At 39.1% G+C, this 14,646-nt stretch overlaps 1 protein-coding gene across 7 annotated transcripts in view; it reads left to right on the top strand.

The window, feature by feature from the left end:
* sema5ba (sema domain, seven thrombospondin repeats (type 1 and type 1-like), transmembrane domain (TM) and short cytoplasmic domain, (semaphorin) 5Ba) overlaps nucleotides 1-14,646 on the top strand; it is a 198,142-nt gene that overhangs the window by 89,224 nt on the left and 94,272 nt on the right. The window lies entirely within an intron of this gene.

Raw genomic sequence — 14,646 nt, 5'->3', positions numbered from 1 at the left:
GCCACCCGTGTGTCACTGCCGATATCAATGCGCCCTTTGTCCGCATGTCCTAGTTGTCTAGTTTTGGAGGAGAGAAGTTGACTTATGTGGGTTTTTATTTGTTTTCACCCTTGTAGTGTTGTTCTCTATGAAGCTGTTCTCTTTGTCCTGAAAAAGGCATCTGCCCTCTTAACGTCCTTATAACATGTAGGAAGCATACACACAAATATGTGACACACCCACGCACATGCAGTCAAACATACTACCTAGATTATCTAAAGTTGTCTTTCTCCCTTCACACACATACACACACACACACACACACACACACACACACACACACATACACACACGCCTACACACACATCCTCAGCTTACTCTGAGCTATAGGGATAAATGAGGTAGTTCCTTTTTCACTCTGGCCAGTGTGGAGGTGTCATCTGTGATGCCAAGGCTGAAATCAATGAGAACATTATACAAACTGCCCAGTGAAGCAGAGAGGAGGGTCTGTACCCCCATGCTCATTTGCCAGTAAACGAAAGCTGTCCAAAGAGACGGAGGAGGGCGGCATCTTAAAATACTCCCTTTCTTTTGTTGTATAACCAAATGGAAAACAAGCCCAAATCTCCCACTTGCCAGTCCGAGGCTCTGCTTCAACATCAAAGGCTCATTTCTCTGAGGCATTTTGTTTAGATTTCTGAACCACTGATATGTTGCTTGAATATCCAAACCACCTGTCAGAGGATAAGGCTGTTTTCACACTGGGCTTGTTTGTTTGTTTGAGTTCAAACTTGAGTTGTCTGCACTCCCTAATGACCCTCGGTTTTCCTCATTCAAGTGCAAGTCTGAGTTAGGTGTTTCTCTAATGGACGTCAGTACGCACATTGTGAAGCAATCTCGTAATGGCCATGACATCAAGGCACTGCTTTTGTTTGTTATTTAGCCTTAGATTCTTTGATACATTTGGTCTCGTTCAATTTGTTTTTTTCAGTTCAGCACAATCATTTTCTATAAGCTTAATACTGTAGCTCATCAACCGCCAACCTGCTTCAGGGTTATTGCAAAAGGATTGTTGATGTGTATTGTATGGTCCTTCAGGAAGCTTTTAACCAGGATGCATACGGTTCATCACGACAGAGCTGACAGTCAGAGATTTCATTTGTCAATGAGGGGAGCTTTTCAGCTGTCGGTTCAGCTTGAGAATTTGGTGACAATGATTTGTTTGCTCATGTACTGAACACCTTGGACTCCGCAACTCTCCAAGGAAAGAAATTGTATGGAAACACATTGAGCATCTCATACAGTACGTCAGTGGGTCATTTTATCTGTCCCATTTTCCTCAAGAAGGTAGCCAACTATAGTTGCACCGCTACATTGTGACATGACCCACTCTCTGCACCACCTATCCAATGCACCTTTACAATTTGCTGGTCTATTTAAGCTGTCCAAAAATGCCCATTTCTTAATTACTCTGCAAGTGTCTCCACAACCATCACTGCTGCTGAACTTTAATCAACATCATCAGCACTCCAGCATCCACCTGCTGTGGCTCTAGGGAAGAAGATAGCTGCTATCATCACTCCCCAAACTTTCTCTCTCTGCAGGTTTTAGTGTCACACATAAGCAAATACTGGCGAGTGACCATTGTCTATTGAGGCGATATTTGTGAATAATGTGGGAAGTAAGGGGTGTGAGGCACACAGAAATCAGTTTGCTGGTTTGTAGTCCACGTGATCTGAATTTGCTTATTTGCTTTGCCACCGGAAGTGAATGTTTTAATCGCCCCTTTGCTCACATAGAATGGAAGTTTATGGGAGGCAAATATTTGGCAATGTCAATTTTGCGCATGTGTGACCGTGCCCTAACTATACTGCTGTGTGGTCTAAATAAACGTTCCTATAAGAGTACTGATTGTGTTCTGAATACACACAAACAGTACCATAGTTTGACTGGAACCAATCACAGATTCAGGACTTGGGTATGGTTTCGTGGTCCGCTCTCAGCAAAGCATTTATACGACAGACTTACAGCCAAAACACTCATGTATTCATATTAATGGTGCTTTGTAATGCAGTCCATTTGAAACAACCCACTGATACTGTATATGGTATTTTGGACTTTGTGGACATTTTTTCTAAAAGCTCTGAGTAGTGACTCATTGCGATGTTCTTAAAAAATTGTATTCCATGGAAGCTACTTTTGCAATTAGTTTTCTGCCCTTTTCTTCTACCTAGCATGCCATTGAAAAGTAGTAGTCAAAATAATTAACCACTTTTGAAAAGGGGACAAGGTGAAGTTTGTTTTTTATTGTCAGTCACCTTACCACAGTGCTCTCACAACTTAAACCATTTAAATGGTAAGGATACCGTGTTCTTTACTTCTAAAGTCAAACATGCAACCTTATTTGAAGGCAGCACCAACTGCCAGTGTTGACGATAATGCAGCAGCGACATTCAGGAACCAAGTCAACCCGTAGAAATGGACCTAGCCCTGTGGGACGCAAAGCATGACTGGCTTTACCTTAAAATAAAAGGTTGTCCACTGAGATCGGGTGAAAGTCATACTGACGCTGTTTAGAAACGACTTGCTGATTGATTGAAAAGTAAACCAAAGAGGGTGGCCCAGTCACGGTCTGATCACAATGCTGCTTTCTCTGCTTTCCCATTCATCTGTTGGACTGGTTGGCCTGGGCTTTCCAAGTGGCCCATTATCATGGTCTGTAACCACACACCGCTGTCACCATCACCATCCCTCCCCCCCTTTTAGTGTCCACTTTCCTCTCCAGTGTGAAGCTATTAGAGATCATATGTGTTGGTGTGGTGTGGTGTTTGTTTGTGTGTCATCCAATGGGCTATCCATGACAGCACAAATTGGAGAGCCGACCCAGACCAATCCGTCTCACACCTGAAGCCAAAACAAACACTGTCAGGGTGCCAGCAGAAGAGATGAAGGGCTGGACGTATTTTTCTCGCTGTGTATATATATATATGCGTGTGTGTGTGGAGGGAGACAAGTGTGCACATGCCAACTTTGCAGTCTTTCGGTGGCAGAGGTTTTTTTTGGGGCTCAGAGGTGCTGATTCCTGGGCTTTTAAAGGCTCAGCCCAGGCTGTTCTGTTCAGGCACCTGAGAGAACACCTGCCATGGCCATTAGTGATCAGGCAAGCGTAGAGGAATGACTGCGTACTGTAGGCAATCAGTGGAAAAAGAAAGTGAAAGGGAGGGAGAGTAGACATACAAGGAATCCAGGGATAAAGAAGTAGGCAGGAACCGGAGAATGAAAGACAGAGAAGATAACAGGAAGAAAATGAGCAAGAAAAGGAAGCAAAGACCAAAACAACACTGAAAATCACACATGCAGAACTGAAATGAAGACAAATGAGAGAGAAGAGAGGAGTGACTACGAGAGAGAGAGAGAGTGTCAGGTAGGTGACAAGCTTTCAGTTTGCTCCAGCTCACTGTTTTCTCTCTGGACATTTTCTCTAGTGCGCCTCTGTGTCTCTGTGGAGTGGAGTCATAGAAAATAGTTTCCCCCATTTGCAGTACCTGCACAGGACGTGCCCGGGGAGGACTTTCAAAGCCTTCAGAGATGTTTCTTATACATTCTACCGCCTTGTTGTTGTGGTTTTGTAGAGAAAAATCAGACTTTGGCAAAGTACCTGGAGGTTGTCAATGAATAAGTAATAACGACATCAGCCTGATAAAAACATCTTTTTTACAATCACCATACAGTATGGCAAAGAAGAGATGATACAAGGGGTGCAAACAAGGGAAGGATGCAGGTTAAGACATATTGTGAACAATTTTTTTTGTGATTGTTGCAGGCAAAAATCCTTGATTATGCGGCACGTTTTCTTAAAAAATGCGATGGAATATGCGGGATATTTATGCAATTTTATGCGATGAAATTGCGGGAACTTACAAAAACTGCGGTTTCATCATGGCTTCATCACAGGGTTTGCAGCTTTTCGATGATGTTCACGTCGCGTAATTACATCACGTCATAACGTTCCCATGGCAACAGGGGAAAATGGCTGCTCTTGTGTGAAGTAAACGCAACATTTTTCATCTTTCTGCTAAGATATATGTGACTTTTTTGCAACGAAAATGCGGGGATTATGAAATCATGCAAGCCCCGCAATTTATGCGGCAAAAGTGCGGCGTATTTGAAAAAATGCGGCCCCCGCATAAATATGCGGACTTTGGCTGATTATGCATTGAATTATGCAATCGCATAATCACGTTTTTCTGGAGGGACTGAACTTACTATTTTAAGGCACAAACAGGTTTGGTTATTTTGCATAGTTGCCTGCTAAATGTTACAACATGATCACGTTGTTGTAATAATGGATGTTTTGTTGTATATGGAATGGTTTCATTTTTCACTTGAAGGATAATTACAGTTTATTATAATTTTGTAATTTTTGCAGTTAAGTAGCATAACTACCTCAGGCAGAGAACCAAAGCCGCACTTGCATTAGTTGATTGGCACCAGCTGCTTCATTCATATTTCACCATCAATGGTTCATTCATCACCTGCTTGGCTACCGGCTGACTATTTACATCCAATCATATTCATACAGGTGGTCACAGTGGCCTCAATAACCCAACACACTCACCATCTACTCTATTGATATCTTTAACGACTTATATGCTACGTTTTTGGTAATTGATTTTATGTTAAAATATTTGTAATTCAATGGGGAAAGAGCCTGTTCTATCAAATCTAACTGTATAAACATGCTATAAATAGTCACTTCCTTTATTTTATTATCTCTGACTCAACTATAAGTTATAATAAGATCTTACTCAACAAGTTAATTGCTGAGATTTGGGAACACGACAACATCACTAAAAATAATTTGTGACAGGGCAGGAAACACGAGCAGTCAGATGATCAGACAGGTTGAAAACATACTCCGAGGTTAGCCAGCAGTGGATTTATTACCCTTTTTTACGGTCTGTCGCCGTTGTAAACATCCATCACAGGTTACAGACCACTTAGTTCAACTTTCACATACAGTACTTGCTTTAGTTTTCCTTTGCAATACGGGATTATTACAGATATTTCAGGTGTGTTTTATCTTCAAATTAAGTAGTTTAGCTAATTTTGGATAAACTGCTGTCTGTCTACCAGTGTTTTTTACTCTATCAAACTCTCTTTTAGTGATGTTGCGGTTTTCCTAGATTACAGCAATTAACTTGTAAGTGCTATTTTATCATAAACACATCTAAAGACGTACCACAAGACATGAACACACGCCCTGAACATTTCTGTGGAGATGTGTGAATAAATGACGTCTTTAGTCATCCTCTCGAGATTATACTGTATGTGTGAAACGCATAAGTACCCTGCTCTTTATCCAGATAGAACTTCACACACACCATCACCCACCCAGCTACCTCACAGTGGGACTGCTCAGCCATACCAGGGCTGAGCTGAGACTCAGATGCTGCTGTACTGTATATTCCTAGAGTTTGGTGTCTCTATCCTTCACCCTCCTTCTCTTTTCATCTTTAAACTCTTCTCTCTCTGTGTCTTTTTTTGTGCGATGTAGTGCCGGTAGAAGTGGTGGTGGTGGGTCTGACTGCAATCCACCCACATGCTCCGTCCTCACAGCACCCACTGACAGAGCTCTCTCTTTCTGTTGTACTGGTCGGCATGATCTCCACCGCAATCAGAACAGCATGAGTAAGGTGGTGGGAGGTGTGTGTCTGTGTGCGTGTCTGTGTGCGTGTGTGTCTGTGGTGGGGGATAAAACTAGAGGAGTGGGAGAGTGGTTAAAACAACGGCAGTATAGAAAAGCTCAAGGATTCGACGGGTGGGAGAGGGAAAGGAGAGCTCTGTTTCTGTCATCTGTTTCTCTGATTGTTTATTTTCTTTGTACTGGGTTGCAGATCTGCCAGATGTGCTATAAGCAATTCCACTGCTGCCAAGAAAAAAAAAAAATAAATAATAATAATAATAATAGTAAAATAAAATAACAGCAACTTTTGATGGGCAAACTTTTCATGTCTGAGATGGGAATGAATGTGCGGCCGGTCTCCATCTTTCTTTTGCCTTCTTCCTTTCCTCTCACCTTCTTTTTGTAGTTTTAAAGTAATACAAAATAACACATGCAAAGCCATGTTAAGATTGCTCTTTTTTCTGCATGTTTCAAGTTACTAACAGGATATAGAGTATTGATTTGTCTCACGCTAACATATTTGTACAAGTCCACAGAGCTCCAGAATTGTACCTAATGTCTTTGATTCTGGCCAGATTGCTTTTTTTTTTTCCTCCGGGTTTTTGTGAGTCATGGTAGTCAGCGTTGCCCTCGTCAGTTTGTGTCAGATGCTCTGTATTTTTACTGTTCTTTAGGTATGCCAAAACATGTCTACTGTATACACCTAATTACTACAGTGTAGTTTTACATAAGTTCTCTCTCCCTCTTCCTGTATTTTCCCTTTTTTCACCTGCATTCACGCAGATGTGCAGTTATCTGATGAGGTCAAGGTATCAAAGGCTCCAGCGTTAGCCTTATGTGAGAAGATGGTGCAGAATGTAACTCCTGGTATCAGCCACATGGATGTACTGACCTTACTTTTCACTGAGCTTAAGTGCCAACATTGACAGAGATGGAGGACGTAGGGGTTGGAAGGAGAGACTAAGAATGGTAAGGAGATGTACTGCAGGTAGAATTATGCAGGAGTGAAAAGAGTATATTAAAGTATCCTGCTCTTTGCTGACTTTTTCATAGAAATTACAATTCATGCATTTTATACTCTGCTCAGGTAACTGAAAGAACAGCATGTTCTGTATATTAAAAAGGCAAATACAAAGTGCAAAGATTACTCTATGATAGGTTTAAAGGAATACTCACGGAATAGTAACAAAGGAAAGCGCCAATTACTTATGTTTTTAGTATCAAACAATAACCCCCTGCAGGCTTGAAATGTGGCTCTGAAAAGTTTTTTAGCTTGCTCAGGAAGGACAGCAGCTGTACTCAGCTTGGATTCACAGCAGTTGGTTGGATGGACTCCAACAGTGACAAACCTTCATGCCAAAAAAAGGTATTACAATGTATATAAAAACTTCTCAAACCACTTCTGCCTCATAAATCTTTTTCTTTCTCAGTATAATTCTCAGCTGATTATTGATGTGCTCACCCTAACACACACATTGGCTAAATATGCAGATTTAGTTTTTTGCAATTGTGGTTTGCTGTGTAAACAATGTGCTGTGTTTGATACTGAAAACACAGTTTTTCTGTTGAATATTCATAAAATTGACCTGGCTGTGTTTAAAATGTATTGAAACTAGCTTGCCGAAATGTTTCTTATCCTATCATACTATATGAGTAGTATATTGTAAACTGATGCAGATGCAATTAGTAACGATCTACTGTAATGTACTGAAGTCCCGAAAGAGTATACATTTGTTTAATCTTGTGTACAGTAGACATGTTCTGTAAGAATGCTTATAGAGTGTGAAAAAACTTTGGGATTTAATTTAAAATGTAGCAAACTGGAAAGTAAGTCAAATAACTTGGCTTCCAACAGTAAAGATAATACTGACTGACTAGTGCATTAACACAACAGCATGAAATAAATAAAGCAGCAAACATTAATAGAAGATAGATGGAAAATATAAAGTAAACTCACACTGAACAAAACATGAAAGAGTGAGAAAAAGTATGTTGAAAAATTCACTACAAATTGCAAACCAATTCAAAATAAAGGTCCTGATTGAACCTGACCTTACATTACACAATGTGTGGACAGTTGAATCAAGTATAGTTAAAAGTAAACATGGACCAAAAGGCTTTTTAATGTCAAACGGGAGTAAATACAAGTTCCTCTCTAGGCAATACGTGCAAGTGTCGAGAAGTAAAGAGAGTAGGTGGAAGGGGAGGAGAGAGGTCTTTGTCAGTCCATCAGATAATCCCTGCCTAGATAACAGCAGCAACATGGAGGTGGAATGTAAACACCATATTACTGTCTGGATCTTCACATATTTGTCTCCATCCATCCACTTGCCTAAACCCACGCTCCCCTATACTGATTTTCCCTATCACTTCTTCTACCACTGTGCTGCGCCTGCTTCATTCTCTAAATCCCATCTACTGAAAATAGCACAAGGCCTCCCAGTGACATTTCTCCTCAGGAGAACGTTATATTTGCTCCCGACATGGAACTGCTGTTGCATTTCTATCAGGTTCATTCCTCTATTGAATCTCTCTCTCTGTGTCCATTATGTCGCTCTGCTAGTTTTCCATTGTATGGAACAATCAGGTTGTGCATCAATATGCAGACCTTTACTCCCAAACAGTATTGTGTGCACTTTCGTCACTGCAACAGACTATAATGGATGTACAGTACATGCCATGATAAAGCTCCTCAGTCATCCAAACCGGTGTCTGACATCACTGTAAAACTAAGACGTGGTGGGAGAGATGACATGTGCAGGAGTGCACACTAGAAAAGAAAGTTCAGCTTGTCTTTTTGATTTTTGTCTCTTTAAGGCCCAAACCACACACAACCTCACTCTGATCCCGCAGCTGTGCTGCTGTTGAATTGCAGTGTTCCATGTGGCAGAGCACAGTCAAGCGTTCCCCTCTCATTGGCTTGCTAATGGTGTTGGAGAAAAGGGTCAGCAGTACTTTTTTTGGGGATTTCACTCTTTCCAAAAATACAGTTTACATTTTTCTCTTCCAGAGCTTACCATTTAAACAGCTATTTTCACTGATATGAAGGGACCTTGTTTGTTTTTTTTTCAGTTCAAGACTTCAGGACCCCTCTCTTTTATTGTGTGAACTTGTTATTTTCCAAGTGGAAGACTTTACTTTTTGTTTGTTGTTTTCTCGCTGAGAACATATCAGAAGTTCTGAGACAGGAGTGCTCCCCTGTGTGTTGGGGGCCTGGGATTTGTCCTTGACATGGTGTTTGTGTTCGGGGGTTGTTTAAGTTAACCTGTGGTCTCTGGCTCCCACATCCAGCGGATGATGAGCAGCCCCCTGGTGGCTGTCCTGCTGTGTGACATGATGGTCTGTCCCTTTAGAACTAAAGACCTCTTTACCAGATGCAAGGCTAGGATACAGGCCGCTGACTGTGGTACTCAAGCAAAACTGCACTGTGGTGTTCCTCTGTAATCTGTGGTTTTAATCTTCGGAAAAACAGAGGGAAAAGTAATAAGATACATTTTCTTTTGTTTCTCTTACTGAGTCTTCTCTGCGCAGTTTTACATTTTGATATATTATATGGTCAGTAATTTAACTTGTCTATTACTTCTTGGCTATTTATATATGTCATTTAGTCTAGTGAATGCACTGACTCTGCTTTTCTTTGTCTTACATTATAATTGACTGAGTATCTTTGGGTTTTGGGGCTTTTGGTCGGACGAAACAAGCAATTTAAAGATGTTACCTTAAGCTCTAGGAAACAGTGGGTGACATTTTTAATTATTTTCTGATGTTTTATGGGCATTTAATAAATAATGATAAATCAACAAAATAATCACCAGAGTAATTGATAATGAAAATAATTGTAAGTTGCAGCCTTAAATAGAAGCAATTATAATAACAAATTACTAGGACTGGGCAAGTTAACGCGCTATTATCGTGTTAACTCATTAATTAATTAACACCGACAATTATTTTATCGCGCATTAATGCAGTTTTTATTATTTCTTTTATTATTATAAAAGTCTGTTGCTCAGGCTTTTATTTTGTAAAAGTCTGTGCTGACTGCTGCCACGCTTACAGGAAACGGAAAAGAAAAGAATTGGCGGATAAACAAACCAACAAACATGGAGAAGGGTACAGAACTTTTACATGGCCATTTTCATTTTAAAATTCTTCCAGACGGTGCAGTCGACAGAACTAAAGTTATTTGTAACCACTGCAAAGTTGAATTTTCTTATCACCGGAGTACTTCCAGTCTGAAATATCACCTAAATGCAATACACACAGTTGATACCAGCAAATCATTCAATGAAACAAACAGTGGCGCGAGGCTTCGGCAGACAACGTTAGATGCAGCGTGTGAGAGAAGTATAGATAAACAAAGGCAAGAGAAGCTAACAAATGCCATAGCGAAGTGGATAGCTACAGACTGCAGGCCGATTAGTGTTGTGGAGGAAGTCGGTCTGAGAAACATTCTGTGAATCGCAACAAATGACAGCAGGTATGAGATTCCCTCAAGACGCACCATCACAAGAAGAATGTTTATGCCACTCTCTAATGAAAGAAAAAAAATTATCTGCTGTTACCTCAGAAATTGCCTGTTTTAATGTTATGATTGTGGCTCAGGATTTTGTGGGCAGTTTTATTTTATATATATATATATATATATATATATATATATATATATATATATATATATATATATAACAGGATAACATTAATGCCCTGGCAGTGGTAATAAGCTTTAATTTTGTATTTGCTTTGATTACATTGTTTAAGTTGAGATTTACACTAAGTATTTTATTTAACTGCTACTGTATGAACAAAATCCAGATGTTAAGTGTTTGCAGAACAAATATTATGGCACTTTCGTTCATATGGCAGAACATTTAAAATAAAATTGTGCTATACGCTACTTTTGAATTCATTATTGGATTTTGCGTATAACAATGCGATTAATCAGGGAAATCATGTGATTAATTGCGATTAAAACTTTTAATCGTTGCCCAGCCCTACAAATTACACTATTAATTAATTATTATTAGGGCTGTCAAAGATTACATTTTCTTAATCGTGATTAATCGTTGAATTTCTATAGTTAATCGCGATTAATCGCATGTTTTATCACATGATTAAAATTCTATTATTTTGCATTTCAGAACTGTTTTTAAGTACATATTACCAATGGAAAGCAATTCTTACCAGTGTATCTTGATTGAGAATCAAATGAATGCAAAGAAAATGACTTTATGAACTTGATTTTAAGATTTGTATTTGTTTATTATATATTTAATCTAGTCACACATTTGAATCTAGAGTCAATATTAGGGTTGGGTATTGTTTGGTTTAGATACTGGTGCTAAAGCGGTACTTTTAAAACGGTACCGGTGCCTTAACGGTGCCTGAACCAATACTTTTTAAGAAAGTTAAAAAAAAGAAGGGTACTAAACAGTTGGCGACATTAAAGAATGGCTTGTTTATTGCTAAGGCCATATCGTCGTAAATCGTAAATGTTTAATAATAATGTAATCACTATAACAATAACTTATTTCACTAGTAAATAGCTGTTGAATGACAAAAACAACCACCAGATGGGAAAAGGGCATTTAACAACAACTTTGAATGCACCACGAGGCTGTAAATTACCAGCTTCATTGAACACACCGTCTGTGTTTTTCCAACAACAGCAGCTGCAGATTGTTACATCCCGGTGTTGAATCCTCAGTGAAATACAGACAAACTTTACACCGTTTAGCGTTAGCTGTCAGCATTGTAACCGTGTTTAATCCAGCTACTAGCTAGCGGTAGGCTAACGTTAGCTGCTGTCGAGTGTAGTGTTAACTAGCGTCACGTGCAGCAATTTTTCTGTTGCCTGTAACGTCTGTTTCAGAGAATCAGAGAGAAGTGCAGGCATATCAGTGGCACCGGAATGAGGCACCGAAATCCGCGTTGCTATTCCTGCAGCAGCAGGATGTGTTACGAGGAAGTACGGCAAAATAGTAGCCTGTTAGGCACGACGCGTTAATGCTGACAGCCCTAATTATTATTAATTAAATGATTGTTGTGTGCATGGGCGTAAATCTCATCTAACAGTTGGGGGAGAAATAAACATAACATTTCTGAAGAGCAATTTTTGAAGGAGACACAAATAAGACAGCCACAATTATACTCGTAGAGGATATGTGTACACAGAGGAAAGCCTTAATACTATCATTAGTGTAGCATGGAGACTTTACCATTATCCTTCTTTTCAGTGTTTCTCTTGATTCAATGAAAAAGCTGACTAAATTGACCAAAATATTCTTCTTTAAAACCATTTATTTTTACGTTTACAATCAAGCCACAAAAATACCTTAAAACATAATGACTTATTTTGAACACATATATATATATATATATATATATATATATATATATATATATATATAAATATACTGTCCCTGGTCTCCCTGTTCCTCAGTTCTTTCTGTCTCCTTTGCTTGTGACATAGTGACGTTAGTATGTCCATAAGCACCCATTCTTATAAAGATGTTACCAAATTGTCTTGATATGAGGACTTATTGTACTTACTTGGCGTTTTGGTGCACTTTGGTCTGTTTTTCTTTTCTCTGTCATTTTATCTGGACAACAACAACACAAATCTTTACATGGTTGTGTGATATAATGCATAACAGAATAGATTTCATTGCACTCATTTGAGAATGATGTGTGTCTACGCATTACGGATTCTACTTCTATGAAGAAAAAGTTCTGATAATACTGTTTTCATTTTCACAGTGCTTTAGCCATCATTCTGGATATTTATAACATACACTCACTAACTTACATTAAAATTAATCTTGAACCTACTTATCTGAATCAAATTATCTGTTAATTAGCTAAATTTAATTGTTAATTAACTGAAACTACATTTTTCAGTTGAAATCCTACTTTGCACTGAAACCTGCCAGTAACATGAAGTATTTCCGGCTGAAGTAGAACCAGTAGGTCCGTCAGGGGAACAGTTAGCGTTGGGTAGAACAGCTGGTTTGACTGTTTGCTGTTGTTTGGTCCCAGCGTGCATCGTTTCCCTGCTGGCTGAAGGTCAGGAGAGCAGAGCTGAGGTCAAGTGTCACTGTTTGCTTCTTTTAAACAGGAAATGGCTCGCACAAACTCCCTGACCAACAGAGATTGTTGGGAGCCTCCCAGTGGACCAGAAGAAAAATAAATGCATCTGTTATTGTAGGTGTTTTAGTTGGATATATATAAGATTCCTTTGGGACGGATGGAATTGGTCTTTGGTTATGCTGAAGACACACTGACCTTTTCTCATGCAGGTAGTATTAGTGTGAAGTGCAGTGCAGTATGTTTCATGTGTATCTATAATTTGATCTACATCTATGCATGGCACATACAGCTACAGTGCAGTGCTGAAGGGCAGAGTGGATTCATGGAGAAAGCAGAGGCTCTAAATGAATGAAAGGCCACGGGGCGGACATTCAGCTGACCCCCCTCACATATTCAAACCCTTGATTCGCCCACAGTATCAAGCTCCTCTCTCTTGCCCGAGTTTGATGACTCACAGCTGATTTCATTCACACTCTTCATTAATTTCTGTGCTGCAATTTGGCCAGAGATTTAATTATTGATGTGGTCTTTGTCAGAGTGGAGGGATAATCTGTGAGCTACAGAGCGGAGAGCAAGAGGAGGCTGCTTGTCATCCTGTAATGTGCTGCAGCTTGGCCAGCTGGCTGTGGCGGAAAACAAGCATCTCTAATGTCATACAGAGAGTGTGTGCAATGGTACCTGCTTCTGTACATGAGGCTCATCATTGTTTTTGTTTTCTGCATGGATTTATGTCCCAAAACAGAAAAATGATTTGGTTTGATTCTATTCTGTCATAAAGTAATATGTACATGGTATGCTTGCAAAGATATATACAAAATACATAAGGGCACATATTTTTAAAAGTATGGTTATGTACTAGAACTTGACTGATAAATCAGCCAGGCCAAGATTAGGCAAGGCAAGGCAGCTTTATTTGTACAGCACATTTCAGCAAGAGGGCAATTCAAAGTGCTTTAGATAAAAACGATTAAAATACAATAAGATTAGCTTATCTCAGAGCATGGGCAAGTTAATTATTTGACTGCAGCAATTGTACCGCTCACTTATTCATTATTTTAACCTTGATTCTTTCATAAACAGATTTAAGGGATTCTTAATAACAATGTTTGTTTAAAAATGCTATGATGATAGATTGTTAGCAGATGTTTTAAACTTTTAAATATTATAAATCCAAACATAAATCCAGTATTAATTGGTCTATATTATGTATATGCATACACAAAATACAAATTGGAAAAACAGAATGAAACACAAGCTGCAAATAGAGACATGTCACAGGATGGAAACACTGAGATCAAAGCATAACCCTAAACCAGACCGACAGATAGGTTGCCTCATGTCTTCTGTTAAAAGCTGCACCTGAACGCATCACTGCAAATTACAAGTCTACAACTAATGGATATACGTATGTTCATGAGTAGAAAAGACTAATAAGTAGTATTTGTAACAAAAATGACCAAAGACATATAAACATGATCACATTTTCATTACACTGAATCTGTTTAAAAAGTCACGCATGAAATAAAGAATATATTTCATTACAATAACAAACAGAAATGTTCTACTGGCACCACAAATGTTTGTTTTGCTGTGCTCTAGTGTTGTCAGCCTGTGGTCTTTGGGTTGTGGAAAAGGAAAACACTATGCACTAAATGGGTGAAATCACATTGTTGGCAGATTGACACGCCTCAAAATCTGTAGACAATGTTTGACCACACATGGTCTAAAACGGCTTGGTGCGTCATTATGGAGCTGATTATGCACCAGAGTCCCTCAATGTAATAATATCTTTTTAAGGGTTAAACTACAGAGCATTTGTGCTGGTATTTAGTAAATGGAATTTGTGTCCATTTTTTAAATTTCCAAAAATATGAGCCGAAAATATATGTCTCTCCGCC

Source organism: Sander lucioperca, chromosome 8, assembly GCF_008315115.2.
Source record: "Sander lucioperca isolate FBNREF2018 chromosome 8, SLUC_FBN_1.2, whole genome shotgun sequence".
In the NCBI taxonomy this organism is placed as follows: Eukaryota; Metazoa; Chordata; class Actinopteri; order Perciformes; family Percidae; genus Sander; species Sander lucioperca.
The sequence above is the reverse complement of the archived record's forward strand: the minus strand, read 5'-3'. Positions and strand labels throughout refer to the sequence as shown.